Genomic DNA, 27,755 nt, shown 5'->3' on the forward strand with positions numbered 1-27,755 from the left:
TCCATTGCACTGCACATACTACGAAACGCTCCCCAAACTTGGCACTCACCCTCGCAGCCGACTTTTCCGACTTTCCACGATGCTCACGCTAGTGACAGCATTATTTATAGTTCGACGTCGCGCCAAAGCGAATGAGCACAATTCGCCTACGGCTTAGGCCGCCCTCCTAGTGTGGCTGCTCGGTGTCTGCAGGCAGCGAGGGTCTGCAAGCTTCCTGTGTTCGCACCTATGTCACCTGTGCTTGCTTGTCAGAGACAGACTATCGCAAAACATACAACTCACTCCAAGAATTGATTGCTACGGCATCTGTTATCAGCAGTCACAACTAACAACACCAGGAGCAGCTGACTGCACGCAAAGAATAGGAATGTGCAGTGGGATTTACGTGAACTCGGCGCAAGCTTGTATCTTCCTAGACACATCTGCTGGCTGTGAAGTATTCCACTTGCATATCAAGGTGCGCATGTAGGTGTGTTAAAAATCCTGCAGGCACTGGGTATTGATCCCAGTACCTCTCGCATACTAAGCGAGCGCTCTACCATCTGAGCTACGCCCGGCCCCCCGTAGACTAATGGTGCTACATACAGCCATATAGACGACACAGACCCTTGCACTCCCATTATTCAGCAGACAAACACTACTCTCTATGTATCCGTTAGGGTGTCTTTCAGGTTTCGTGCATTCTGTATCGAATCGTAGTTGCCAAAATGAAAGTGGCACGTATAACGTCGAAAATAGAATTCGGACACCGCTCTGAGTAAGACCAACGTGTTGTCCACCCTCTAGACTTCAATGAGGTTAAGCCGCGATACCTAAGACAGATCTGCACTCGATGACACCTCGATAACAGCCGGTCCCCACACTTACATCTTGCTCTCCTTACGTCAGTATACATCATATCAGTCTGTGACGCTGGCTTTGCAACATCTTGCGTGCCTTTAGGTTCGCCGCGACCAACACTTACCATGCACTGACCACAAAAAATGGAGGCGCCGCGGCTTGAACCCTGGACCTTTCACATGCCAAGCGAACGCTCTACCAACAGAACGCCCCATGCACGAGCAAACTGCGCTATTCCCCATTGTTTGCGACTCAGATGCGCACGGACACTATGGTTGGTTGGTTTCTAGCGGTGAAGGGAGCAGAGTACAAAGGCGCGGACCCGTTCATATACACAAAAGTTTTAAGTAGTTTCGATGCTCTGGTATTACAAATGCAAATTCCGTCTGTTTTTAACGTCTTAAATTGAAAGAGCCGTCACAAATTGCTCCGTTTTCACTCATTGTAGACAATTATACAGCACCTGAGGTAACAAACACATCTCGAGAACCATTGTGCACTACATTATTTATGCCAACTCAGTGCCTCGCTCTTTACTACTGTGTACCAATCTTGTCGTCCAACTGCAAAACACTGGGCCACAACAAGTTTCCGCGTCTCCATTGCACTGCGCATACTACGAAACGCTCCCCAAACTTGGCACTCACCCTCGCAGCCGACTTTTCCGACTTTCCACGACGCTCACGCAACGCTCACGCTAGTGACAGCATTATTTATAGTTCGACGTCGCGCCAAAGCGAATGAGCACAATTCGCCTACGGCTTAGGCCGCCCTCCTAGTGTGGCTGCTCGGTGTCTGCAGGCAGCGAGGGTCTGCAAGCTTCCTGTGTTCGCACCTATGTCACCTGTGCTTGCTTGTCAGAGACAGACTATCGCAAAACATACAACTCACTCCATGAATTGATTGCTACGGCATCTGTTATCAGCAGTCACAACTAACAACACCAGGAGCAGCTGACTGCACGCAAAGAATAGGAATGTGCAGTGGGATTTACGTGAACTCGGCGCAAGCTTGTATCTTCCTAGACACATCTGCTGGCTGTGAAGTATTCCACTTGCATATCAAGGTGCGCATGTAGGTGTGTTAAAAATCCTGCAGGCACTGGGTATTGATCCCAGTACCTCTCGCATACTAAGCGAGCGCTCTACCATCTGAGCTACGCCCGCCCCCCCGTAGACTAATGGTGCTACATACAGCCATATAGACGACACAGACCCTTGCACTCCCATTATTCAGCAGACAAACACTACTCTCTATGTATTCGTTAGGGTGTCTTTCAGGTTTCGTGCATTCTGTATCGAATCGTAGTTGCCAAAATGAAAGTGGCACGTATAACGTCGAAAATAGAATTCGGACACCGCTCTGAGTAAGACCAACGTGTTGTCCACCCTCTAGACTTCAATGAGGTTAAGCCGCGATACCTAAGACAGATCTGCACTCGATGACACCTCGATAACAGCCGGTCCCCACACTTACATCTTGCTCTCCTTACGTCAGTATACATCATATCAGTCTGTGACGCTGGCTTTGCAACATCTTGCGTGCCTTTAGGTTCGCCGCGACCAACACTTACCATGCACTGACCACAAGAAATGGAGGCGCCGCGGCTTGAACCCTGGACCTTTCACATGCCAAGCGAACGCTCTACCAACTGAGCTACGCCCCATGCACGAGCAAACTGCGCTATTCCCCATTGTTTGCGACTCAGATGCGCACGGACACGATGGTTGGTTTGTTTGTAGCGGTGAAGGGAGCAGAGTACAAAGGCGCGGACCCGTTCATATACACAAAAGTTTTAAGTAGTTTCGATGCTCTGGTATTACAAATGCAAATTCCGTCTGTTTTTAACGTCTTAAATTGAAAGAGCCGTCACAAATTGCTCCGTTTTCACTCATTGTAGACAATTATACAGCACCTGAGGTAACAAACACATCTCGAGAACCATTGTGCACTACATTATTTATGCCAACTCAGTGCCTCGCTCTTTACTACTGTGTACCAATCTTGTCGTCCAACTGCAAAACACTGGGCCACAACAAGTTTCCGCGTCTCCATTGCACTGCACATACTACGAAACGCCCCCCAAACTTGGCACTCACCCTCGCAGCCGACTTTTCCGACTTTCCACGACGCTCACGCAACGCTCACGCTAGTGACAGCATTATTTATAGTTCGACGTCGCGCCAAAGCGAATGAGCACAATTCGCCTACGGCTTAGGCCGCCCTCCTAGTGTGGCTGCTCGGTGTCTGCAGGCAGCGAGGGTCTGCAAGCTTCCTGTGTTCGCACCTATGTCACCTGTGCTTGCTTGTCAGAGACAGACTATCGCAAAACATACAACTCACTCCATGAATTGATTGCTACGGCATCTGTTATCAGCAGTCACAACTAACAACACCAGGAGCAGCTGACTGCACGCAAAGAATCGGAATGTGCAGTGGGATTTACGTGAACTCGGCGCAAGCTTGTATCTTCCTAGACACATCTGCTGGCTGTGAAGTATTCCACTTGCATATCAAGGTGCGCATGTAGGTGTGTTAAAAATCCTGCAGGCACTGGGTATTGATCCCAGTACCTCTCGCATACTAAGCGAGCGCTCTACCATCTGAGCTACGCCCGCCCCCCCGTAGACTAATGGTGCTACATACAGCCATATAGACGACACAGACCCTTGCACTCCCATTATTCAGCAGACAAACACTACTCTCTATGTATCCGTTAGGGTGTCTTTCAGGTTTCGTGCATTCTGTATCGAATCGTAGTTGCCAAAATGAAAGTGGCACGTATAACGTCGAAAATAGAATTCGGACACCGCTCTGAGTAAGACCAACGTGTTGTCCACCCTCTAGACTTCAATGAGGTTAAGCCGCGATACCTAAGACAGATCTGCACTCGATGACACCTCGATAACAGCCGGTCCCCACACTTACATCTTGCTCTCCTTACGTCAGTATACATCATATCAGTCTGTGACGCTGGCTTTGCAACATCTTGCGTGCCTTTAGGTTCGCCGCGACCAACACTTACCATGCACTGACCACAAGAAATGGAGGCGCCGCGGCTTGAACCCTGGACCTTTCACATGCCAAGCGAACGCTCTACCAACTGAGCTACGCCCCATGCACGAGCAAACTGCGCTATTCCCCATTGTTTGCGACTCAGATGCGCACGGACACGATGGTTGGTTTGTTTGTAGCGGTGAAGGGAGCAGAGTACAAAGGCGCGGACCCGTTCATATACACAAAAGTTTTAAGTAGTTTCGATGCTCTGGTATTACAAATGCAAATTCCGTCTGTTTTTAACGTCTTAAATTGAAAGAGCCGTCACAAATTGCTCCGTTTTCACTCATTGTAGACAATTATACAGCACCTGAGGTAACAAACACATCTCGAGAACCATTGTGCACTACATTATTTATGCCAACTCAGTGCCTCGCTCTTTACTACTGTGTACCAATCTTGTCGTCCAACTGCAAAACACTGGGCCACAACAAGTTTCCGCGTCTCCATTGCACTGCACATACTACGAAACGCTCCCAAAACTTGGCACTCACCCTCGCAGCCGACTTTTCCGACTTTCCACGACGCTCACGCAACGCTCACGCTAGTGACAGCATTATTTATAGTTCGACGTCGCGCCAAAGCGAATGAGCACAATTCGCCTACGGCTTAGGCCGCCCTCCTAGTGTGGCTGCTCGGTGTCTGCAGGCAGCGAGGGTCTGCAAGCTTCCTGTGTTCGCACCTATGTCACCTGTGCTTGCTTGTCAGAGACAGACTATCGCAAAACATACAACTCACTCCATGAATTGATTGCTACGGCATCTGTTATCAGCAGTCACAACTAACAACACCAGGAGCAGCTGACTGCACGCAAAGAATAGGAATGTGCAGTGGGATTTACGTGAACTCGGCGCAAGCTTGTATCTTCCTAGACACATCTGCTGGCTGTGAAGTATTCCACTTGCATATCAAGGTGCGCATGTAGGTGTGTTAAAAATCATGCAGGCACTGGGTATTGATCCCAGTACCTCTCGCATACTAAGCGAGCGCTCTACCATCTGAGCTACGCCCGCCCCCCCCGTAGACTAATGGTGCTACATACAGCCATATAGACGACACAGACCCTTGCACTCCCATTATTCAGCAGACAAACACTACTCTCTATGTATCCGTTAGGGTGTCTTTCAGGTTTCGTGCATTCTGTATCGAATCGTAGTTGCCAAAATGAAAGTGGCACGTATAACTTCGAAAATAGAATTCGGACACCGCTCTGAGTAAGACCAACGTGTTGTCCACCCTCTAGACTTCAATGAGGTTAAGCCGCGATACCTAAGACACATCTGCACTCGATGACACCTCGATAACAGCCGGTCCCCACACTTACATCTTGCTCTCCTTACGTCAGTATACATCATATCAGTCTGTGACGCTGGCTTTGCAACATCTTGCGTGCCTTTAGGTTCGCCGCGACCAACACTTACCATGCACTGACCACAAGAAATGGAGGCGCCGCGGCTTGAACCCTGGACCTTTCACATGCCAAGCGAACGCTCTACCAACTGAGCTACGCCCCATGCACGAGCAAACTGCGCTATTCCCCATTGTTTGCGACTCAGATGCGCACGGACACGATGGTTGGTTTGTTTGTAGCGGTGGAGGGAGCAGAGTACAAAGGCGCGGACCCGTTCATATACACAAAAGTTTTAAGTAGTTTCGATGCTCTGGTATTACAAATGCAAATTCCGTCTGTTTTTAACGTCTTAAATTGAAAGAGCCGTCACAAATTGCTCCGTTTTCACTCATTGTAGACAATTATACAGCACCTGAGGTAACAAACACATCTCGAGAACCATTGTGCACTACATTATTTATGCCAACTCAGTGCCTCGCTCTTTACTACTGTGTACCAATCTTGTCGTCCAACTGCAAAACACTGGGCCACAACAAGTTTCCGCGTCTCCATTGCACTGCGCATACTACGAAACGCTCCCCAAACTTGGCACTCACCCTCGCAGCCGACTTTTCCGACTTTCCACGACGCTCACGCTAGTGACAGCATTATTTATAGTTCGACGTCGCGCCAAAGCGAATGAGCACAATTCGCCTACGGCTTAGGCCGCCCTCCTAGTGTGGCTGCTCGGTGTCTGCAGGCAGCGAGGGTCTGCAAGCTTCCTGTGTTCGCACCTATGTCACCTGTGCTTGCTTGTCAGAGACAGACTATCGCAAAACATACAACTCACTCCATGAATTGATTGCTACGGCATCTGTTATCAGCAGTCACAACTAACAACACCAGGAGCAGCTGACTGCATGCAAAGAATAGGAATGTGCAGTGGGATTTACGTGAACTCTGCGCAAGCTTGTATCTTCCTAGACACATCTGCTGGCTGTGAAGTATTCCACTTGCATATCAAGGTGCGCATGTAGGTGTGTTAAAAATCATGCAGGCACTGGGTATTGATCCCAGTACCTCTCGCATACTAAGCGAGCGCTCTACCATCTGAGCTACGCCCGCCCCCCCCGTAGACTAATGGTGCTACATACAGCCATATAGACGACACAGACCCTTGCACTCCCATTATTCAGCAGACAAACACTACTCTCTATGTATCCGTTAGGGTGTCTTTCAGGTTTCGTGCATTCTGTATCGAATCGTAGTTGCCAAAATGAAAGTGGCACGTATAACGTCGAAAATAGAATTCGGACACCGCTCTGAGTAAGACCAACGTGTTGTCCACCCTCTAGACTTCAATGAGGTTAAGCCGCGATACCTAAGACACATCTGCACTCGATGACACCTCGATAACAGCCGGTCCCCACACTTACATCTTGCTCTCCTTACGTCAGTATACATCATATCAGTCTGTGACGCTGGCTTTGCAACATCTTGCGTGCCTTTAGGTTCGCCGCGACCAACACTTACCATGCACTGACCACAAAAAATGGAGGCGCCGCGGCTTGAACCCTGGACCTTTCACATGCCAAGCGAACGCTCTACCAACTGAGCTACGCCCCATGCACGAGCAAACTGCGCTATTCCCCATTGTTTGCGACTCAGATGCGCACGGACACGATGGTTGGTTTGTTTGTAGCGGTGGAGGGAGCAGAGTACAAAGGCGCGGACCCGTTCATATACACAAAAGTTTTAAGTAGTTTCGATGCTCTGGTATTACAAATGCAAATTCCGTCTGTTTTTAACGTCTTAAATTGAAAGAGCCGTCACAAATTGCTCCGTTTTCACTCATTGTAGACAATTATACAGCACCTGAGGTAACAAACACATCTCGAGAACCATTGTGCACTACATTATTTATGCCAACTCAGTGCCTCGCTCTTTACTACTGTGTACCAATCTTGTCGTCCAACTGCAAAACACTGGGCCACAACAAGTTTCCGCGTCTCCATTGCACTGCGCATACTACGAAACGCTCCCCAAACTTGGCACTCACCCTCGCAGCCGACTTTTCCGACTTTCCACGACGCTCACGCTAGTGACAGCATTATTTATAGTTCGACGTCGCGCCAAAGCGAATGAGCACAATTCGCCTACGGCTTAGGCCGCCCTCCTAGTGTGGCTGCTCGGTGTCTGCAGGCAGCGAGGGTCTGCAAGCTTCCTGTGTTCGCACCTATGTCACCTGTGCTTGCTTGTCAGAGACAGACTATCGCAAAACATACAACTCACTCCATGAATTGATTGCTACGGCATCTGTTATCAGCAGTCACAACTAACAACACCAGGAGCAGCTGACTGCATGCAAAGAATAGGAATGTGCAGTGGGATTTACGTGAACTCTGCGCAAGCTTGTATCTTCCTAGACAAATCTGCTGGCTGTGAAGTATTCCACTTGCATATCAAGGTGCGCATGTAGGTGTGTTAAAAATCATGCAGGCACTGGGTATTGATCCCAGTACCTCTCGCATACTAAGCGAGCGCTCTACCATCTGAGCTACGCCCGCCCCCCCGAAGACTAATGGTGCTACATACAGCCATATAGACGACACAGACCCTTGCACTCCCATTATTCAGCAGACAAACACTACTCTCTATGTATCCGTTAGGGTGTCTTTCAGGTTTCGTGCATTCTGTATCGAATCGTAGTTGCCAAAATGAAAGTGGCACGTATAACGTCGAAAATAGAATTCGGACACCGCTCTGAGTAAGACCAACGTGTTGTCCACCCTCTAGACTTCAATGAGGTTAAGCCGCGATACCTAAGACAGATCTGCACTCGATGACACCTCGATAACAGCCGGTCCCCACACTTACATCTGGCTCTCCTTACGTCAGTATACATCATATCAGTCTGTGACGCTGGCTTTGCAACATCTTGCGTGCCTTTAGGTTCGCCGCGACCAACACTTACCATGCACTGACCACAAAAAATGGAGGCGCCGCGGCTTGAACCCTGGACCTTTCACATGCCAAGCGAACGCTCTACCAACTGAGCTACGCCCCATGCACGAGCAAACTGCGCTATTCCCCATTGTTTGCGACTCAGATGCGCACGGACACGATGGTTGGTTTGTTTGTAGCGGTGGAGGGAGCAGAGTACAAAGGCGGGGACCCGTTCATATACACAAAAGTTTTAAGTAGTTTCGATGCTCTGGTATTACAAATGCAAATTCCGTCTGTTTTTAACGTCTTAAATTGAAAGAGCCGTCACAAATTGCTCCGTTTTCACTCATTGTAGACAATTATACAGCACCTGAGGTAACAAACACATCTCGAGAACCATTGTGCACTACATTATTTATGCCAACTCAGTGCCTCGCTCTTTACTACTGTGTACCAATCTTGTCGTCCAACTGCAAAACACTGGGCCACAACAAGTTTCCGCGTCTCCATTGCACTGCGCATACTACGAAACGCTCCCCAAACTTGGCACTCACCCTCGCAGCCGACTTTTCCGACTTTCCACGACGCTCACGCTAGTGACAGCATTATTTATAGTTCGACGTCGCGCCAAAGCGAATGAGCACAATTCGCCTACGGCTTAGGCCGCCCTCCTAGTGTGGCTGCTCGGTGTCTGCAGGCAGCGAGGGTCTGCAAGCTTCCTGTGTTCGCACCTATGTCACCTGTGCTTGCTTGTCAGAGACAGACTATCGCAAAACATACAACTCACTCCATGAATTGATTGCTACGGCATCTGTTATCAGCAGTCACAACTAACAACACCAGGAGCAGCTGACTGCATGCAAAGAATAGGAATGTGCAGTGGGATTTACGTGAACTCTGCGCAAGCTTGTATCTTCCTAGACAAATCTGCTGGCTGTGAAGTATTCCACTTGCATATCAAGGTGCGCATGTAGGTGTGTTAAAAATCATGCAGGCACTGGGTATTGATCCCAGTACCTCTCGCATACTAAGCGAGCGCTCTACCATCTGAGCTACGCCCGCCCCCCCGAAGACTAATGGTGCTACATACAGCCATATAGACGACACAGACCCTTGCACTCCCATTATTCAGCAGACAAACACTACTCTCTATGTATCCGTTAGGGTGTCTTTCAGGTTTCGTGCATTCTGTATCGAATCGTAGTTGCCAAAATGAAAGTGGCACGTATAACGTCGAAAATAGAATTCGGACACCGCTCTGAGTAAGACCAACGTGTTGTCCACCCTCTAGACTTCAATGAGGTTAAGCCGCGATACCTAAGACAGATCTGCACTCGATGACACCTCGATAACAGCCGGTCCCCACACTTACATCTGGCTCTCCTTACGTCAGTATACATCATATCAGTCTGTGACGCTGGCTTTGCAACATCTTGCGTGCCTTTAGGTTCGCCGCGACCAACACTTACCATGCACTGACCACAAAAAATGGAGGCGCCGCGGCTTGAACCCTGGATCTTTCACATGCCAAGCGAACGCTCTACCAACTGAGCTACGCCCCATGCACGAGCAAACTGCGCTATTCCCCATTGTTTGCGACTCAGATGCGCACGGACACGATGGTTGGTTTGTTTGTAGCGGTGGAGGGAGCAGAGTACAAAGGCGGGGACCCGTTCATATACACAAAAGTTTTAAGTAGTTTCGATGCTCTGGTATTACAAATGCAAATTCCGTCTGTTTTTAACGTCTTAAATTGAAAGAGCCGTCACAAATTGCTCCGTTTTCACTCATTGTAGACAATTATACAGCACCTGAGGTAACAAACACATCTCGAGAACCATTGTGCACTACATTATTTATGCCAACTCAGTGCCTCGCTCTTTACTACTGTGTACCAATCTTGTCGTCCAACTGCAAAACACTGGGCCACAACAAGTTTCCGCGTCTCCATTGCACTGCGCATACTACGAAACGCTCCCCAAACTTGGCACTCACCCTCGCAGCCGACTTTTCCGACTTTCCACGACGCTCACGCTAGTGACAGCATTATTTATAGTTCGACGTCGCGCCAAAGCGAATGAGCACAATTCGCCTACGGCTTAGGCCGCCCTCCTAGTGTGGCTGCTCGGTGTCTGCAGGCAGCGAGGGTCTGCAAGCTTCCTGTGTTCGCACCTATGTCACCTGTGCTTGCTTGTCAGAGACAGACTATCGCAAAACATACAACTCACTCCATGAATTGATTGCTACGGCATCTGTTATCAGCAGTCACAACTAACAACACCAGGAGCAGCTGACTGCATGCAAAGAATAGGAATGTGCAGTGGGATTTACGTGAACTCTGCGCAAGCTTGTATCTTCCTAGACACATCTGCTGGCTGTGAAGTATTCCACTTGCATATCAAGGTGCGCATGTAGGTGTGTTAAAAATCATGCAGGCACTGGGTATTGATCCCAGTACCTCTCGCATACTAAGCGAGCGCTCTACCATCTGAGCTACGCCCGCCCCCCCGAAGACTAATGGTGCTACATACAGCCATATAGACGACACAGACCCTTGCACTCCCATTATTCAGCAGACAAACACTACTCTCTATGTATCCGTTAGGGTGTCTTTCAGGTTTCGTGCATTCTGTATCGAATCGTAGTTGCCAAAATGAAAGTGGCACGTATAACGTCGAAAATAGAATTCGGACACCGCTCTGAGTAAGACCAACGTGTTGTCCACCCTCTAGACTTCAATGAGGTTAAGCCGCGATACCTAAGACAGATCTGCACTCGATGACACCTCGATAACAGCCGGTCCCCACACTCACATCTTGCTCTCCTTACGTCAGTATACATCATATCAGTCTGTGACGCTGGCTTTGCAACATCTTGCGTGCCTTTAGGTTCGCCGCGACCAACACTTACCATGCACTGACCACAAAAAATGGAGGCGCCGCGGCTTGAACCCTGGACCTTTCACATGCCAAGCGAACGCTCTACCAACTGAGCTACGCCCCATGCACGAGCAAACTGCGCTATTCCCCATTGTTTGCGACTCAGATGCGCACGGACACGATGGTTGGTTTGTTTGTAGCGGTGGAGGGAGCAGAGTACAAAGGCGCGGACCCGTTCATATACACAAAAGTTTTAAGTAGTTTCGATGCTCTGGTATTACAAATGCAAATTCCGTCTGTTTTTAACGTCTTAAATTGAAAGAGCCGTCACAAATTGCTCCGTTTTCACTCATTGTAGACAATTATACAGCACCTGAGGTAACAAACACATCTCGAGAACCATTGTGCACTACATTATTTATGCCAACTCAGTGCCTCGCTCTTTACTACTGTGTACCAATCTTGTCGTCCAACTGCAAAACACTGGGCCACAACAAGTTTCCGCGTCTCCATTGCACTGCGCATACTACGAAACGCTCCCCAAACTTGGCACTCACCCTCGCAGCCGACTTTTCCGACTTTCCACGACGCTCACGCTAGTGACAGCATTATTTATAGTTCGACGTCGCGCCAAAGCGAATGAGCACAATTCGCCTACGGCTTAGGCCGCCCTCCTAGTGTGGCTGCTCGGTGTCTGCAGGCAGCGAGGGTCTGCAAGCTTCCTGTGTTCGCACCTATGTCACCTGTGCTTGCTTGTCAGAGACAGACTATCGCAAAACATACAACTCACTCCATGAATTGATTGCTACGGCATCTGTTATCAGCAGTCACAACTAACAACACCAGGAGCAGCTGACTGCATGCAAAGAATAGGAATGTGCAGTGGGATTTACGTGAACTCTGCGCAAGCTTGTATCTTCCTAGACACATCTGCTGGCTGTGAAGTATTCCACTTGCATATCAAGGTGCGCATGTAGGTGTGTTAAAAATCATGCAGGCACTGGGTATTGATCCCAGTACCTCTCGCATACTAAGCGAGCGCTCTACCATCTGAGCTACGCCCGCCCCCCCGAAGACTAATGGTGCTACATACAGCCATATAGACGACACAGACCCTTGCACTCCCATTATTCAGCAGACAAACACTACTCTCTATGTATCCGTTAGGGTGTCTTTCAGGTTTCGTGCATTCTGTATCGAATCGTAGTTGCCAAAATGAAAGTGGCACGTATAACGTCGAAAATAGAATTCGGACACCGCTCTGAGTAAGACCAACGTGTTGTCCACCCTCTAGACTTCAATGAGGTTAAGCCGCGATACCTAAGACAGATCTGCACTCGATGACACCTCGATAACAGCCGGTCCCCACACTTACATCTTGCTCTCCTTACGTCAGTATACATCATATCAGTCTGTGACGCTGGCTTTGCAACATCTTGCGTGCCTTTAGGTTCGCCGCGACCAACACTTACCATGCACTGACCACAAAAAATGGAGGCGCCGCGGCTTGAACCCTGGACCTTTCACATGCCAAGCGAACGCTCTACCAACTGAGCTACGCCCCATGCACGAGCAAACTGCGCTATTCCCCATTGTTTGCGACTCAGATGCGCACGGACACGATGGTTGGTTTGTTTGTAGCGGTGGAGGGAGCAGAGTACAAAGGCGCGGACCCGTTCATATACACAAAAGTTCCAAGTAGTTTCGATGCTCTGGTATTACAAATGCAAATTCCGTCTGTTTTTAACGTCTTAAATTGAAAGAGCCGTCACAAATTGCTCCGTTTTCACTCATTGTAGACAATTATACAGCACCTGAGGTAACAAACACATCTCGAGAACCATTGTGCACTACATTATTTATGCCAACTCAGTGCCTCGCTCTTTACTACTGTGTACCAATCTTGTCGTCCAACTGCAAAACACTGGGCCACAACAAGTTTCCGCGTCTCCATTGCACTGCGCATACTACGAAACGCTCCCCAAACTTGGCACTCACCCTCACAGCCGACTTTTCCGACTTTCCACGACGCTCACGCAACGCTCACGCTAGTGACAGCATTATTTATAGTTCGACGTCGCGCCAAAGCGAATGAGCACAATTCGCCTACGGCTTAGGCCGCCCTCCTAGTGTGGCTGCTCGGTGTCTGCAGGCAGCGAGGGTCTGCAAGCTTCCTGTGTTCGCACCTATGTCACCTGTGCTTGCTTGTCAGAGACAGACTATCGCAAAACATACAACTCACTCCAAGAATTGATTGCTACGGCATCTGTTATCAGCAGTCACAACTAACAACACCAGGAGCAGCTGACTGCACGCAAAGAATAGGAATGTGCAGTGGGATTTACGTGAACTCGGCGCAAGCTTGTATCTTCCTAGACACATCTGCTGGCTGTGAAGTATTCCACTTGCATATCAAGGTGCGCATGTAGGTGTGTTAAAAATCCTGCAGGCACTGGGTATTGATCCCAGTACCTCTCGCATACTAAGCGAGCGCTCTACCATCTGAGCTACGCCCGCCCCCCCGTAGACTACTGGTGCTACATACAGCCATATAGACGACACAGACCCTTGCACTCCCATTATTCAGCAGACAAACACTACTCTCTATGTATCCGTTAGGGTGTCTTTCAGGTTTCGTGCATTCTGTATCGAATCGTAGTTGCCAAAATGAAAGTGGCACGTATAACGTCGAAAATAGAATTCGGACACCGCTCTGAGTAAGACCAACGTGTTGTCCACCCTCTAGACTTCAATGAGGTTAAGCCGCGATACCTAAGACAGATCTGCACTCGATGACACCTCGATACCAGCCGGTCCCCACACTTACATCTTGCTCTCCTTACGTCAGTATACATCATATCAGTCTGTGACGCTGGCTTTGCAACATCTTGCGTGCCTTTAGGTTCGCCGCGACCAACACTTACCATGCACTGACCACAAAAAATGGAGGCGCCGCGGCTTGAACCCTGGACCTTTCACATGCCAAGCGAACGCTCTACCAACTGAGCTACGCCCCATGCACGAGCAAACTGCGCTATTCCCCATTGTTTGCGACTCAGATGCGCACGGACACGATGGTTGGTTTGTTTGTAGCGGTGAAGGGAGCAGAGTACAAAGGCGCGGACCCGTTCATATACACAAAAGTTCCAAGTAGTTTCGATGCTCTGGTATTACAAATGCAAATTCCGTCTGTTTTTAACGTCTTAAATTGAAAGAGCCGTCACAAATTGCTCCGTTTTCACTCATTGTAGACAATTATACAGCACCTGAGGTAACAAACACATCTCGAGAACCATTGTGCACTACATTATTTATGCCAACTCAGTGCCTCGCTCTTTACTACTGTGTACCAATCTTGTCGTCCAACTGCAAAACACTGGGCCACAACAAGTTTCCGCGTCTCCATTGCACTGCACATACTACGAAACGCTCCCCAAACTTGGCACTCACCCTCGCAGCCGACTTTTCCGACTTTCCACGACGCTCACGCAACGTTCACGCTAGTGAGAGCATTATTTATAGTTCGACGTCGCGCCAAAGCGAATGAGCACAATTCGCCTACGGCTTAGGCCGCCCTCCTAGTGTGGCTGCTCGGTGTCTGCAGGCAGCGAGGGTCTGCAAGCTTCCTGTGTTCGCACCTATGTCACCTGTGCTTGCTTGTCAGAGACAGACTATCGCAAAACATACAACTCACTCCAAGAATTGATTGCTACGGCATCTGTTATCAGCAGTCACAACTAACAACACCAGGAGCAGCTGACTGCACGCAAAGAATAGGAATGTGCAGTGGGATTTACGTGAACTCGGCGCAAGCTTGTATCTTCCTAGACACATCTGCTGGCTGTGAAGTATTCCACTTGCATATCAAGGTGCGCATGTAGGTGTGTTAAAAATCCTGCAGGCACTGGGTATTGATCCCAGTACCTCTCGCATACTAAGCGAGCGCTCTACCATCTGAGCTACGCCCGCCCCCCCGTAGACTACTGGTGCTACATACAGCCATATAGACGACACAGACCCTTGCACTCCCATTATTCAGCAGACAAACACTACTCTCTATGTATCCGTTAGGGTGTCTTTCAGGTTTCGTGCATTCTGTATCGAATCGTAGTTGCCAAAATGAAAGTGGCACGTATAACGTCGAAAATAGAATTCGGACACCGCTCTGAGTAAGACCAACGTGTTGTCCACCCTCTAGACTTCAATGAGGTTAAGCCGCGATACCTAAGACAGATCTGCACTCGATGACACCTCGATACCAGCCGGTCCCCACACTTACATCTTGCTCTCCTTACGTCAGTATACATCATATCAGTCTGTGACGCTGGCTTTGCAACATCTTGCGTGCCTTTAGGTTCGCCGCGACCAACACTTACCATGCACTGACCACAAAAAATGGAGGCGCCGCGGCTTGAACCCTGGACCTTTCACATGCCAAGCGAACGCTCTACCAACTGAGCTACGCCCCATGCACGAGCAAACTGCGCTATTCCCCATTGTTTGCGACTCAGATGCGCACGGACACGATGGTTGGTTTGTTTGTAGCGGTGGAGGGAGCAGAGTACAAAGGCGCGGACCCGTTCATATACACAAAAGTTTTAAGTAGTTTCGATGCTCTGGTATTACAAATGCAAATTCCGTCTGTTTTTAACGTCTTAAATTGAAAGAGCCGTCACAAATTGCTCCGTTTTCACTCATTGTAGACAATTATACAGCACCTGAGGTAACAAACACATCTCGAGAACCATTGTGCACTACATTATTTATGCCAACTCAGTGCCTCGCTCTTTACTACTGTGTACCAATCTTGTCGTCCAACTGCAAAACACTGGGCCACAACAAGTTTCCGCGTCTCCATTGCACTGCGCATACTACGAAACGCTCCCCAAACTTGGCACTCACCCTCGCAGCCGACTTTTCCGACTTTCCACGACGCTCACGCTAGTGACAGCATTATTTATAGTTCGACGTCGCGCCAAAGCGAATGAGCACAATTCGCCTACGGCTTAGGCCGCCCTCCTAGTGTGGCTGCTCGGTGTCTGCAGGCAGCGAGGGTCTGCAAGCTTCCTGTGTTCGCACCTATGTCACCTGTGCTTGCTTGTCAGAGACAGACTATCGCAAAACATACAACTCACTCCATGAATTGATTGCTACGGCATCTGTTATCAGCAGTCACAACTAACAACACCAGGAGCAGCTGACTGCATGCAAAGAATAGGAATGTGCAGTGGGATTTACGTGAACTCTGCGCAAGCTTGTATCTTCCTAGACACATCTGCTGGCTGTGAAGTATTCCACTTGCATATCAAGGTGCGCATGTAGGTGTGTTAAAAATCATGCAGGCACTGGGTATTGATCCCAGTACCTCTCGCATACTAAGCGAGCGCTCTACCATCTGAGCTACGCCCGCCCCCCCGAAGACTAATGGTGCTACATACAGCCATATAGACGACACAGACCCTTGCACTCCCATTATTCAGCAGACAAACACTACTCTCTATGTATCCGTTAGGGTGTCTTTCAGGTTTCGTGCATTCTGTATCGAATCGTAGTTGCCAAAATGAAAGTGGCACGTATAACGTCGAAAATAGAATTCGGACACCGCTCTGAGTAAGACCAACGTGTTGTCCACCCTCTAGACTTCAATGAGGTTAAGCCGCGATACCTAAGACAGATCTGCACTCGATGACACCTCGATAACAGCCGGTCCCCACACTTACATCTTGCTCTCCTTACGTCAGTATACATCATATCAGTCTGTGACGCTGGCTTTGCAACATCTTGCGTGCCTTTAGGTTCGCCGCGACCAACACTTACCATGCACTGACCACAAAAAATGGAGGCGCCGCGGCTTGAACCCTGGACCTTTCACATGCCAAGCGAACGCTCTACCAACTGAGCTACGCCCCATGCACGAGCAAACTGCGCTATTCCCCATTGTTTGCGACTCAGATGCGCACGGACACGATGGTTGGTTTGTTTGTAGCGGTGGAGGGAGCAGAGTACAAAGGCGCGGACCCGTTCATATACACAAAAGTTCCAAGTAGTTTCGATGCTCTGGTATTACAAATGCAAATTCCGTCTGTTTTTAACGTCTTAAATTGAAAGAGCCGTCACAAATTGCTCCGTTTTCACTCATTGTAGACAATTATACAGCACCTGAGGTAACAAACACATCTCGAGAACCATTGTGCACTACATTATTTATGCCAACTCAGTGCCTCGCTCTTTACTACTGTGTACCAATCTTGTCGTCCAACTGCAAAACACTGGGCCACAACAAGTTTCCGCGTCTCCATTGCACTGCGCATACTACGAAACGCTCCCCAAACTTGGCACTCACCCTCACAGCCGACTTTTCCGACTTTCCACGACGCTCACGCAACGCTCACGCTAGTGACAGCATTATTTATAGTTCGACGTCGCGCCAAAGCGAATGAGCACAATTCGCCTACGGCTTAGGCCGCCCTCCTAGTGTGGCTGCTCGGTGTCTGCAGGCAGCGAGGGTCTGCAAGCTTCCTGTGTTCGCACCTATGTCACCTGTGCTTGCTTGTCAGAGACAGACTATCGCAAAACATACAACTCACTCCAAGAATTGATTGCTACGGCATCTGTTATCAGCAGTCACAACTAACAACACCAGGAGCAGCTGACTGCACGCAAAGAATAGGAATGTGCAGTGGGATTTACGTGAACTCGGCGCAAGCTTGTATCTTCCTAGACACATCTGCTGGCTGTGAAGTATTCCACTTGCATATCAAGGTGCGCATGTAGGTGTGTTAAAAATCCTGCAGGCACTGGGTATTGATCCCAGTACCTCTCGCATACTAAGCGAGCGCTCTACCATCTGAGCTACGCCCGCCCCCCCGTAGACTAATGGTGCTACATACAGCCATATAGACGACACAGACCCTTGCACTCCCATTATTCAGCAGACAAACACTACTCTCTATGTATCCGTTAGGGTGTCTTTCAGGTTTCGTGCATTCTGTATCGAATCGTAGTTGCCAAAATGAAAGTGGCACGTATAACGTCGAAAATAGAATTCGGACACCGCTCTGAGTAAGACCAACGTGTTGTCCACCCTCTAGACTTCAATGAGGTTAAGCCGCGATACCTAAGACAGATCTGCACTCGATGACACCTCGATACCAGCCGGTCCCCACACTTACATCTTGCTCTCCTTACGTCAGTATACATCATATCAGTCTGTGACGCTGGCTTTGCAACATCTTGCGTGCCTTTAGGTTCGCCGCGACCAACACTTACCATGCACTGACCACAAAAAATGGAGGCGCCGCGGCTTGAACCCTGGACCTTTCACATGCCAAGCGAACGCTCTACCAACTGAGCTACGCCCCATGCACGAGCAAACTGCGCTATTCCCCATTGTTTGCGACTCAGATGCGCACGGACACGATGGTTGGTTTGTTTGTAGCGGTGAAGGGAGCAGAGTACAAAGGCGCGGACCCGTTCATATACACAAAAGTTCCAAGTAGTTTCGATGCTCTGGTATTACAAATGCAAATTCCGTCTGTTTTTAACGTCTTAAATTGAAAGAGCCGTCACAAATTGCTCCGTTTTCACTCATTGTAGACAATTATACAGCACCTGAGGTAACAAACACATCTCGAGAACCATTGTGCACTACATTATTTATGCCAACTCAGTGCCTCGCTCTTTACTACTGTGTACCAATCTTGTCGTCCAACTGCAAAACACTGGGCCACAACAAGTTTCCGCGTCTCCATTGCACTGCACATACTACGAAACGCTCCCCAAACTTGGCACTCACCCTCGCAGCCGACTTTTCCGACTTTCCACGACGCTCACGCAACGCTCACGCTAGTGAGAGCATTATTTATAGTTCGACGTCGCGCCAAAGCGAATGAGCACAATTCGCCTACGGCTTAGGCCGCCCTCCTAGTGTGGCTGCTCGGTGTCTGCAGGCAGCGAGGGTCTGCAAGCTTCCTGTGTTCGCACCTATGTCACCTGTGCTTGCTTGTCAGAGACAGACTATCGCAAAGCATACAACTCACTCCATGAATTGATTGCTACGGCATCTGTTATCAGCAGTCACAACTAACAACACCAGGAGCAGCTGACTGCATGCAAAGAATAGGAATGTGCAGTGGGATTTACGTGAACTCTGCGCAAGCTTGTATCTTCCTAGACACATCTGCTGGCTGTGAAGTATTCCACTTGCATATCAAGGTGCGCATGTAGGTGTGTTAAAAATCATGCAGGCACTGGGTATTGATCCCAGTACCTCTCGCATACTAAGCGAGCGCTCTACCATCTGAGCTACGCCCGCCCCCCCCGAAGACTAATGGTGCTACATACAGCCATATAGACGACACAGACCCTTGCACTCCCATTATTCAGCAGACAAACACTACTCTCTATGTATCCGTTAGGGTGTCTTTCAGGTTTCGTGCATTCTGTATCGAATCGTAGTTGCCAAAATGAAAGTGGCACGTATAACGTCGAAAATAGAATTCGGACACCGCTCTGAGTAAGACCAACGTGTTGTCCACCCTCTAGACTTCAATGAGGTTAAGCCGCGATACCTAAGACAGATCTGCACTCGATGACACCTCGATAACAGCCGGTCCCCACACTCACATCTTGCTCTCCTTACGTCAGTATACATCATATCAGTCTGTGACGCTGGCTTTGCAACATCTTGCGTGCCTTTAGGTTCGCCGCGACCAACACTTACCATGCACTGACCACAAAAAATGGAGGCGCCGCGGCTTGAACCCTGGACCTTTCACATGCCAAGCGAACGCTCTACCAACTGAGCTACGCCACATGCACGAGCAAACTGCGCTATTCCCCATTGTTTGCGACTCAGATGCGCACGGACACGATGGTTGGTTTGTTTGTAGCGGTGGAGGGAGCAGAGTACAAAGGCGCGGACCCGTTCATATAAACAAAAGTTCCAAGTAGTTTCGATGCTCTGGTATTACAAATGCAAATTCCGTCTGTTTTTAACGTCTTAAATTGAAAGAGCCGTCACAAATTGCTCCGTTTTCACTCATTGTAGACAATTATACAGCACCTGAGGTAACAAACACATCTCGAGAACCATTGTGCACTACATTATTTATGCCAACTCAGTGCCTCGCTCTTTACTACTGTGTACCAATCTTGTCGTCCAACTGCAAAACACTGGCCCACAACAAGTTTCCGCGTCTCCATTGCACTGCACATACTACGAAACGCTCCCCAAACTTGGCACTCACCCTCGCAGCCGACTTTTCCGACTTTCCACGACGCTCACGCTAGTGACAGCATTATTTATAGTTCGACGTCGCGCCAAAGCGAATGAGCACAATTCGCCTACGGCTTAGGCCGCCCTCCTAGTGTGGCTGCTCGGTGTCTGCAGGCAGCGAGGGTCTGCAAGCTTCCTGTGTTCGCACCTATGTCACCTGTGCTTGCTTGTCAGAGACAGACTATCGCAAAACATACAACTCACTCCATGAATTGATTGCTACGGCATCTGTTATCAGCAGTCACAACTAACAACACCAGTAGCAGCTGACTGCACGCAAAGAATAGGAATGTGCAGTGGGATTTACGTGAACTCGGCGCAAGCTTGTATCTTCCTAGACACATCTGCTGGCTGTGAAGTATTCCACTTGCATATCAAGGTGCGCATGTAGGTGTGTTAAAAATCCTGCAGGCACTGGGTATTGATCCCAGTACCTCTCGCATACTAAGCGAGCGCTCTACCATCTGAGCTACGCCCGCCCCCCCATAGACTAATGGTGCTACATACAGCCATATAGACGACACAGACCCTTGCACTCCCATTATTCAGCAGACAAACACTACTCTCTATGTATCCGTTAGGGTGTCTTTCAGGTTTCGTGCATTCTGTATCGAATCGTAGTTGCCAAAATGAAAGTGGCACGTATAACGTCGAAAATAGAATTCGGACACCGCTCTGAGTAAGACCAACGTGTTGTCCACCCTCTAGACTTCAATGAGGTTAAGCCGCGATACCTAAGACAGATCTGCACTCGATGACACCTCGATAACAGCCGGTCCCCACACTTACATCTTGCTCTCCTTACGTCAGTATACATCATATCAGTCTGTGACGCTGGCTTTGCAACATCTTGCGTGCCTTTAGGTTCGCCGCGACCAACACTTACCATGCACTGACCACAAAAAATGGAGGCGCCGCGGCTTGAACCCTGGACCTTTCACATGCCAAGCGAACGCTCTACCAACTGAGCTACGCCCCATGCACGAGCAAACTGCGCTATTCCCCATTGTTTGCGACTCAGATGCGCACGGACACGATGGTTGGTTTGTTTGTAGCGGTGAAGGGAGCAGAGTACAAAGGCGCGGACCCGTTCATATACACAAAAGTTTTAAGTAGTTTCGATGCTCTGGTATTACAAATGCAAATTCCGTCTGTTTTTAACGTCTTAAATTGAAAGAGCCGTCACAAATTGCTCCGTTTTCACTCATTGTAGACAATTATACAGCACCTGAGGTAACAAACACATCTCGAGAACCATTGTGCACTACATTATTTATGCCAACTCAGTGCCTCGCTCTTTACTACTGTGTACCAATCTTGTCGTCCAACTGCAAAACACTGGGCCACAACAAGTTTCCGCGTCTCCATTGCACTGCACATACTACGAAACGCTCCCCAAACTTGGCACTCACCCTCGCAGCCGACTTTTCCGACTTTCCACGACGCTCACGCTAGTGACAGCATTATTTATAGTTCGACGTCGCGCCAAAGCGAATGAGCACAATTCGCCTACGGCTTAGGCCGCCCTCCTAGTGTGGCTGCTCGGTGTCTGCAGGCAGCGAGGGTCTGCAAGCTTCCTGTGTTCGCACCTATGTCACCTGTGCTTGCTTGTCAGAGACAGACTATCGCAAAACATACAACTCACTCCATGAATTGATTGCTACGGCATCTGTTATCAGCAGTCACAACTAACAACACCAGGAGCAGCTGACTGCATGCAAAGAATAGGAATGTGCAGTGGGATTTACGTGAACTCTGCGCAAGCTTGTATCTTCCTAGACACATCTGCTGGCTGTGAAGTATTCCACTTGCATATCAAGGTGCGCATGTAGGTGTGTTAAAAATCATGCAGGCACTGGGTATTGATCCCAGTACCTCTCGCATACTAAGCGAGCGCTCTACCATCTGAGCTACGCCCGCCCCCCCGAAGACTAATGGTGCTACATACAGCCATATAGAGGACACAGACCCTTGCACTCCCATTATTCAGCAGACAAACACTACTCTCTATGTATCCGTTAGGGTGTCTTTCAGGTTTCGTGCATTCTGTATCGAATCGTAGTTGCCAAAATGAAAGTGGCACGTACAACGTCGAAAATAGAATTCGGACACCGCTCTGAGTAAGACCAACGTGTTGTCCACCCTCTAGACTTCAATGAGGTTAAGCCGCGATACCTAAGACAGATCTGCACTCGATGACACCTCGATAACAGCCGGTCCCCACACTCACATCTTGCTCTCCTTACGTCAGTATACATCATATCAGTCTGTGACGCTGGCTTTGCAACATCTTGCGTGCCTTTAGGTTCGCCGCGACCAACACTTACCATGCACTGACCACAAAAAATGGAGGCGCCGCGGCTTGAACCCTGGACCTTTCACATGCCAAGCGAACGCTCTACCAACTGAGCTACGCCCCATGCACGAGCAAACTGCGCTATTCCCCATTGTTTGCGACTCTGATGCGCACGGACACGATGGTTGGTTTGTTTGTAGCGGTGGAGGGAGCAGAGTACAAAGGCGCGGACCCGTTCATATACACAAAAGTTCCAAGTAGTTTCGATGCTCTGGTATTACAAATGCAAATTCCGTCTGTTTTTAACGTCTTAAATTGAAAGAGCCGTCACAAATTGCTACGTTTTCACTCATTGTAGACAATTATACAGCACCTGAGGTAACAAACACATCTCGAGAACCATTGTGCACTACATTATTTATGCCAACTCAGTGCCTCGCTCTTTACTACTGTGTACCAATCTTGTCGTCCAACTGCAAAACACTGGGCCACAACAAGTTTCCGCGTCTCCATTGCACTGCGCATACTACGAAACGCTCCCCAAACTTGGCACTCACCCTCACAGCCGACTTTTCCGACTTTCCACGACGCTCACGCTAGTGACAGCATTATTTATAGTTCGACGTCGCGCCAAAGCGAATGAGCACAATTCGCCTACGGCTTAGGCCGCCCTCCTAGTGTGGCTGCTCGGTGTCTGCAGGCAGCGATGGTCTGCAAGCTTCCTGTGTTCGCACCTATGTCACCTGTGCTTGCTTGTCAGAGACAGACTATCGCAAAACATACAACTCACTCCAAGAATTGATTGCTACGGCATCTGTTATCAGCAGTCACAACTAACAACACCAGGAGCAGCTGACTGCACGCAAAGAATAGGAATGTGCAGTGGGATTTACGTGAACTCGGCGCAAGCTTGTATCTTCCTAGACACATCTGCTGGCTGTGAAGTATTCCACTTGCATATCAAGGTGCGCATGTAGGTGTGTTAAAAATCCTGCAGGCACTGGGTATTGATCCCAGTACCTCTCGCATACTAAGCGAGCGCTCTACCATCTGAGCTACGCCCGCCCCCCCGTAGACTAATGGTGCTACATACAGCCATATAGACGACACAGACCCTTGCACTCCCATTATTCAGCAGACAAACACTACTCTCTATGTATCCGTTAGGGTGTCTTTCAGGTTTCGTGCATTCTGTATCGAATCGTAGTTGCCAAAATGAAAGTGGCACGTATAACGTCGAAAATAGAATTCGGACACCGCTCTGAGTAAGACCAACGTGTTGTCCACCCTCTAGACTTCAATGAGGTTAAGCCGCGATACCTAAGACAGATCTGCACTCGATGACACCTCGATAACAGCCGGTCCCCACACTTACATCTTGCTCTCCTTACGTCAGTATACATCATATCAGTCTGTGACGCTGGCTTTGCAACATCTTGCGTGCCTTTAGGTTCGCCGCGACCAACACTTACCATGCACTGACCACAAAAAATGGAGGCGCCGCGGCTTGAACCCTGGACCTTTCACATGCCAAGCGAACGCTCTACCAACTGTGCTACGCCCCATGCACGAGCAAACTGCGCTATTCCCCATTGTTTGCGACTCAGATGCGCACGGACACGATGGTTGGTTTGTTTGTAGCGGTGAAGGGAGCAGAGTACAAAGGCGCGGACCCGTTCATATACACAAAAGTTTTAAGTAGTTTCGATGCTCTGGTATTACAAATGCAAATTCCGTCTGTTTTTAACGTCTTAAATTGAAAGAGCCGTCACAAATTGCTCCGTTTTCACTCATTGTAGACAATTATACAGCACCTGAGGTAACAAACACATCTCGAGAACCATTGTGCACTACATTATTTATGCCAACTCAGTGCCTCGCTCTTTACTACTGTGTACCAATCTTGTCGTCCAACTGCAAAACACTGGCCCACAACAAGTTTCCGCGTCTCCATTGCACTGCACATACTACGAAACGCTCCCCAAACTTGGCACTCACCCTCGCAGCCGACTTTTCCGACTTTCCACGACGCTCACGCTAGTGACAGCATTATTTATAGTTCGACGTCGCGCCAAAGCGAATGAGCACAATTCGCCTACGGCTTAGGCCGCCCTCCTAGTGTGGCTGCTCGGTGTCTGCAGGCAGCGAGGGTCTGCAAGCTTCCTGTGTTCGCACCTATGTCACCTGTGCTTGCTTGTCAGAGACAGACTATCGCAAAACATACAACTCACTCCATGAATTGATTGCTACGGCATCTGTTATCAGCAGTCACAACTAACAACACCAGTAGCAGCTGACTGCACGCAAAGAATAGGAATGTGCAGTGGGATTTACGTGAACTCGGCGCAAGCTTGTATCTTCCTAGACACATCTGCTGGCTGTGAAGTATTCCACTTGCATATCAAGGTGCGCATGTAGGTGTGTTAAAAATCCTGCAGGCACTGGGTATTGATCCCAGTACCTCTCGCATACTAAGCGAGCGCTCTACCATCTGAGCTACGCCCGCCCCCCCGTAGACTAATGGTGCTACATACAGCCATATAGACGACACAGACCCTTGCACTCCCATTATTCAGCAGACAAACACTACTCTCTATGTATCCGTTAGGGTGTCTTTCAGGTTTCGTGCATTCTGTATCGAATCGTAGTTGCCAAAATGAAAGTGGCACGTATAACGTCGAAAATAGAATTCGGACACCGCTCTGAGTAAGACCAACGTGTTGTCCACCCTCTAGACTTCAATGAGGTTAAGCCGCGATACCTAAGACAGATCTGCACTCGATGACACCTCCATAACAGCCGGTCCCCACACTTACATCTTGCTCTCCTTACGTCAGTATACATCATATCAGTCTGTGACGCTGGCTTTGCAACATCTTGCGTGCCTTTAGGTTCGCCGCGACCAACACTTACCATGCACTGACCACAAAAAATGGAGGCGCCGCGGCTTGAACCCTGGACCTTTCACATGCCAAGCGAACGCTCTACCAACTGAGCTACGCCCCATGCACGAGCAAACTGCGCTATTCCCCATTGTTTGCGACTCAGATGCGCACGGACACGATGGTTGGTTTGTTTGTAGCGGTGGAGGGAGCAGAGTACAAAGGCGCGGACCCGTTCATATACACAAAAGTTCCAAGTAGTTTCGATGCTCTGGTATTACAAATGCAAATTCCGTCTGTTTTTAACGTCTTAAATTGAAAGAGCCGTCACAAATTGCTCCGTTTTCACTCATTGTAGACAATTATACAGCACCTGAGGTAACAAACACATCTCGAGAACCATTGTGCACTACATTATTTATGCCAACTCAGTGCCTCGCTCTTTACTACTGTGTACCAATCTTGTCGTCCAACTGCAAAACACTGGGCCACAACAAGTTTCCGCGTCTCCATTGCACTGCGCATACTACGAAACGCTCCCCAAACTTGGCACTCACCCTCGCAGCCGACTTTTCCGACTTTCCACGACGCTCACGCTAGTGACAGCATTATTTATAGTTCGACGTCGCGCCAAAGCGAATGAGCACAATTCGCCTACGGCTTAGGCCGCCCTCCTAGTGTGGCTGCTCGGTGTCTGCAGGCAGCGAGGGTCTGCAAGCTTCCTGTGTTCGCACCTATGTCACCTGTGCTTGCTTGTCAGAGACAGACTATCGCAAAACATACAACTCACTCCATGAATTGATTGCTACGGCATCTGTTATCAGCAGTCACAACTAACAACACCAGGAGCAGCTGACTGCACGCAAAGAATAGGAATGTGCAGTGGGATTTACGTGAACTCGGCGCAAGCTTGTATCTTCCTAGACACATCTGCTGGCTGTGAAGTATTCCACTTGCATATCAAGGTGCGCATGTAGGTGTGTTAAAAATCCTGCAGGCACTGGGTATTGATCCCAGTACCTCTCGCATACTAAGCGAGCGCTCTACCATCTGAGCTACGCCCGCCCCCCCGTAGACTAATGGTGCTACATACAGCCATATAGACGACACAGACCCTTGCACTCCCATTATTCAGCAGACAAACACTACTCTCTATGTATCCGTTAGGGTGTCTTTCAGGTTTCGTGCATTCTGTATCGAATCGTAGTTGCCAAAATGAAAGTGGCACGTATAACGTCGAAAATAGAATTCGGACACCGCTCTGAGTAAGACCAACGTGTTGTCCACCCTCTAGACTTCAATGAGGTTAAGCCGCGATACCTAAGACAGATCTGCACTCGATGACACCTCGATAACAGCCGGTCCCCACACTTACATCTTGCTCTCCTTACGTCAGTATACATCATATCAGTCTGTGACGCTGGCTTTGCAACATCTTGCGTGCCTTTAGGTTCGCCGCGACCAACACTTACCATGCACTGATCACAAAAAGTGGAGGCGCCGCGGCTTGAACCCTGGACCTTTCACATGCCAAGCGAACGCTCTACCAACTGAGCTACGCCCCATGCACGAGCAAACTGCGCTAGTCCCCATTGTTTGCGACTCAGATGCGCACGGACACGATGGTTGGTTTGTTTGTAGCGGTGAAGGGAGCAGAGTACAAAGGCGCGGACCCGTTCATATACACAAAAGTTCCAAGTAGTTTCGATGCTCTGGTATTACAAATGCAAATTCCGTCTGTTTTTAACGTCTTAAATTGAAAGAGCCGTCACAAATTGCTCCGTTTTCACTCATTGGAGAAAATTATACAGCACCTGAGGTAACAAACACATCTCGAGAACCATTGTGCACTACATTATTTATGCCAACTCAGTGCCTCGCTCTTTACTACTGTGTACCAATCTTGTCGTCCAACTGCAAAACACTGGGCCACAACAAGTTTCCGCGTCTCCATTGCACTGCGCATACTACGAAACGCTCCCCAAACTTGGCACTCACCCTCGCAGCCGACTTTTCCGACTTTCCACGACGCTCACGCTAGTGACAGCATTATTTATAGTTCGACGTCGCGCCAAAGCGAATGAGCACAATTCGCCTACGGCTTAGGCCGCCCTCCTAGTGTGGCTGCTCGGTGTCTGCAGGCAGCGAGGGTCTGCAAGCTTCCTGTGTTCGCACCTATGTCACCTGTGCTTGCTTGTCAGAGACAGACTATCGCAAAGCATACAACTCACTCCATGAATTGATTGCT

General features: G+C 49.1%; 18 non-coding genes across 18 annotated transcripts; all 18 read right to left on the bottom strand.

The window, feature by feature from the left end:
• Positions 1 to 1,933: 1,933 nt before the first annotated feature.
• Trnat-agu (transfer RNA threonine (anticodon AGU)) lies at positions 1,934 to 2,006 on the bottom strand. The gene has a single exon. It is a non-coding gene; the product is annotated as a tRNA-Thr (tRNA).
• Positions 2,007 to 3,385: 1,379 nt separating this feature from the next.
• On the bottom strand, positions 3,386 to 3,458 carry Trnat-agu (transfer RNA threonine (anticodon AGU)). Its single transcript has one exon. It is a non-coding gene; the product is annotated as a tRNA-Thr (tRNA).
• A 1,379-nt stretch (positions 3,459 to 4,837) lies between these two features.
• Positions 4,838 to 4,910, bottom strand: Trnat-agu (transfer RNA threonine (anticodon AGU)). Its single transcript has one exon. It is a non-coding gene; the product is annotated as a tRNA-Thr (tRNA).
• A 1,369-nt stretch (positions 4,911 to 6,279) lies between these two features.
• Trnat-agu (transfer RNA threonine (anticodon AGU)) lies at positions 6,280 to 6,352 on the bottom strand. The gene has a single exon. It is a non-coding gene; the product is annotated as a tRNA-Thr (tRNA).
• Positions 6,353 to 7,721: 1,369 nt separating this feature from the next.
• On the bottom strand, positions 7,722 to 7,794 carry Trnat-agu (transfer RNA threonine (anticodon AGU)). Its single transcript has one exon. It is a non-coding gene; the product is annotated as a tRNA-Thr (tRNA).
• A 1,368-nt stretch (positions 7,795 to 9,162) lies between these two features.
• On the bottom strand, positions 9,163 to 9,235 carry Trnat-agu (transfer RNA threonine (anticodon AGU)). Its single transcript has one exon. It is a non-coding gene; the product is annotated as a tRNA-Thr (tRNA).
• Positions 9,236 to 10,603: 1,368 nt separating this feature from the next.
• On the bottom strand, positions 10,604 to 10,676 carry Trnat-agu (transfer RNA threonine (anticodon AGU)). The gene has a single exon. It is a non-coding gene; the product is annotated as a tRNA-Thr (tRNA).
• A 1,368-nt stretch (positions 10,677 to 12,044) lies between these two features.
• On the bottom strand, positions 12,045 to 12,117 carry Trnat-agu (transfer RNA threonine (anticodon AGU)). The gene has a single exon. It is a non-coding gene; the product is annotated as a tRNA-Thr (tRNA).
• Positions 12,118 to 13,496: 1,379 nt separating this feature from the next.
• Positions 13,497 to 13,569, bottom strand: Trnat-agu (transfer RNA threonine (anticodon AGU)). The gene has a single exon. It is a non-coding gene; the product is annotated as a tRNA-Thr (tRNA).
• Positions 13,570 to 14,948: 1,379 nt separating this feature from the next.
• Trnat-agu (transfer RNA threonine (anticodon AGU)) lies at positions 14,949 to 15,021 on the bottom strand. The gene has a single exon. It is a non-coding gene; the product is annotated as a tRNA-Thr (tRNA).
• Positions 15,022 to 16,389: 1,368 nt separating this feature from the next.
• Positions 16,390 to 16,462, bottom strand: Trnat-agu (transfer RNA threonine (anticodon AGU)). The gene has a single exon. It is a non-coding gene; the product is annotated as a tRNA-Thr (tRNA).
• A 1,379-nt stretch (positions 16,463 to 17,841) lies between these two features.
• On the bottom strand, positions 17,842 to 17,914 carry Trnat-agu (transfer RNA threonine (anticodon AGU)). The gene has a single exon. It is a non-coding gene; the product is annotated as a tRNA-Thr (tRNA).
• Positions 17,915 to 19,293: 1,379 nt separating this feature from the next.
• Positions 19,294 to 19,366, bottom strand: Trnat-agu (transfer RNA threonine (anticodon AGU)). The gene has a single exon. It is a non-coding gene; the product is annotated as a tRNA-Thr (tRNA).
• A 1,369-nt stretch (positions 19,367 to 20,735) lies between these two features.
• Trnat-agu (transfer RNA threonine (anticodon AGU)) lies at positions 20,736 to 20,808 on the bottom strand. The gene has a single exon. It is a non-coding gene; the product is annotated as a tRNA-Thr (tRNA).
• A 1,368-nt stretch (positions 20,809 to 22,176) lies between these two features.
• Positions 22,177 to 22,249, bottom strand: Trnat-agu (transfer RNA threonine (anticodon AGU)). Its single transcript has one exon. It is a non-coding gene; the product is annotated as a tRNA-Thr (tRNA).
• A 1,368-nt stretch (positions 22,250 to 23,617) lies between these two features.
• Positions 23,618 to 23,690, bottom strand: Trnat-agu (transfer RNA threonine (anticodon AGU)). The gene has a single exon. It is a non-coding gene; the product is annotated as a tRNA-Thr (tRNA).
• Positions 23,691 to 25,058: 1,368 nt separating this feature from the next.
• Positions 25,059 to 25,131, bottom strand: Trnat-agu (transfer RNA threonine (anticodon AGU)). Its single transcript has one exon. It is a non-coding gene; the product is annotated as a tRNA-Thr (tRNA).
• Positions 25,132 to 26,499: 1,368 nt separating this feature from the next.
• Trnat-agu (transfer RNA threonine (anticodon AGU)) lies at positions 26,500 to 26,572 on the bottom strand. The gene has a single exon. It is a non-coding gene; the product is annotated as a tRNA-Thr (tRNA).
• Between the last annotated feature and the right edge of the window lie 1,183 nt (positions 26,573 to 27,755).

This window comes from Schistocerca gregaria, chromosome 9 (assembly GCF_023897955.1).
Source record: "Schistocerca gregaria isolate iqSchGreg1 chromosome 9, iqSchGreg1.2, whole genome shotgun sequence".
NCBI lineage: Eukaryota > Metazoa > Arthropoda > Insecta > Orthoptera > Acrididae > Schistocerca > Schistocerca gregaria.